This window comes from Sinocyclocheilus rhinocerous, unplaced genomic scaffold, assembly GCF_001515625.1.
Source record: "Sinocyclocheilus rhinocerous isolate Xijiao unplaced genomic scaffold, SAMN03320098_v1.1 scaffold368, whole genome shotgun sequence".
Taxonomy (NCBI): domain Eukaryota; kingdom Metazoa; phylum Chordata; class Actinopteri; order Cypriniformes; family Cyprinidae; genus Sinocyclocheilus; species Sinocyclocheilus rhinocerous.
This window is the reverse complement of record NW_015664681.1, coordinates 383,439-385,759: the sequence shown is the minus strand read 5'-3', so window position 1 is coordinate 385,759 and position 2,321 is coordinate 383,439.

Here is a 2,321-nt window from a genome sequence, read left to right as displayed (position 1 = left end):
CAGCAGCCACTCACCCATGCCCTCCTCCAGAAGTAAACAGCATGATGCCAAATAGCATGGCAAGCTGGAAGACAGCACTGAGTGAGTCAAAACAAATGAGGTGTTTCACTCCATGAGACTATGGGAGGATGAAGATAAGCCTAGGCAATTCAAATATAGCCATCTGGAAAGCGTTTCTTGTCATTTGAGTATTTTGGCTGTAATAAATTACTCATCAGTGCTTTAATCCGTCACCTTGTTTCACTGAATGCAAATTGATGGTTTCTTTTCAGGAGTCATCAAGCTCTGCATTGTGAAGAATCCAACTTGTTAAAAATCTTCCCAACAAAAGGAAACTGAGCAAAGGTGAAACCCCAACTAATAACAGTTGTGCTTATTACATGCAATATCATGTAAGGTACTTCATCTTACTACTGCTAGCTCAGACAGCAGGGCCGTTTTCATCATTACAGGGGCACAAGCCCTCGATCAAAAATGTATGCCTATATTTTCATACTCTTTATCTGATACTATTATGGATATAAATTGTCATTGACTGCAGTAGAGTCATTCACAAGCTGCATATGCAATAAAGAGCTGCTTCATCATTTACAACCAATAGAAGACATTAGCAAGTTTGGTTTCCTGGATTGTGGTTCCACCTCGTTCTGCGCACTTTTTGTATCCTGTTACCATTTCGGTGTGAGAAATCTCTGCAAATGATTCAGTGAATGAATAAACTGCCTGAATGCATCAACTGGAAAAGTGAACAATTTTAGACCTTTTAGCCACCTGTTTGACCAATTACATCAGTAGTGTTGTCACAATACCAACATTTCTGGAAAAAATTCATATAAAAAAGCACCAATGCCAGTTTAATACCATACTAAAAACTATTGGATCCCTCTACTTTTAGCGATATCAGTATTGGAAAATTATAGCCTATATGAATGTATTAACTACTTACTTAAGCACTTATAACAATTCTAAGTAAATAATTTGCACATTAGCAAATAGCTTTCAAGTATTTTTCAATTAAGTAAGCATCGCTATAATAGAGTCTGTATTAAAATGAAGAACATAAACACATTACAAGTAATAGAACAACAAGTTTTAATTGTATTTTAGTGTAGAGGCTTCACGGTTTCACTTCCATTTGAACGCATTTGTCAATACCAAAACTTTTCAGTGTGTATGTGGCCATTGGTCACCTTAGCAACATATAAAACAAAACTGATTCATATTACATACAGAAAGTGATCAAAATAGCACTCTCTTAAGATGATTCTCACTGTAGAGGCTTCACGGTTTCACTTCCATTTGAACGCATTTGTCAATACCAAAACTTTTCAGTGTGTATGTGGCCATTGGTCACCTTAGCAACATATAAAACAAAACTGATTCATATTACATACAGAAAGTGATCAAAATAGCACTCTCTTAAGGAAAATGATTCTCAGGTCAGTAAACGGTAATCTCATGTGGGAACAAGACCTCGGAGTGAAGATAGATTAGGAATTATGGGAGCAAAAATGTGTAAAGGCCCAAACACAGACAGTTAACAGTAGACTAAAACTGTTACAATACAATTGGCTTATGCGTACTTATATAACGCCAGTAAAATTAAATAATATTTATAGCAACATACCAGATACATGTTTTAAATGTAACAGTGCAAAAGGTACCTTAAATTACTGTATGTGGGAATGTGACAAAATAAAAGAGTTTTGGAAAGAAATTAGAAATATGATAGAGCATATGGTTTCAATAAGGTTACCATTAGATCCAGGGTTTTTCATTCTTGGCATTCATCCAGAAAATTGGAATATTAAAAAGGATAATCAAGTATTGATAGATATGTGCATTTTACATGGCAAAAGGCTCATTGCCATTTATTGGAAAAAGACAGAAAGGCCTACCATAACTCATTGGTTAAGAGAAATATCTTCATGCATTGCAATGGAAAAGATAACCTATATGCTTAAGGGTAAACAAGCTAAATTTAAGAAAATCTGGAGTCCATTTTTATTATTTATTGAATGTAGAGATATTAACAATATAATAGAGGATCAAAATTCTTGATTGGGTATTTAAATGTGCATTATATTAACCCCTTACAACTGCGGTTGTTATTGTTTGCAATGGATTATTAAATCTAACTTCCAAAGTACAGACTGTATTAACCCTTATGTTGGTTTTGTGCTTTACACTTTTTATGTAATATGAGCCCCTAGTGTTTGTTTGTCTGTTTGTTTGTTTTCTTTTCTTTTCTGTACATAGTAAGTATTGTTACAGACACGGTATGTACACGTGTCAGTCTTGTAAGTGTTTCAAGAAAATTT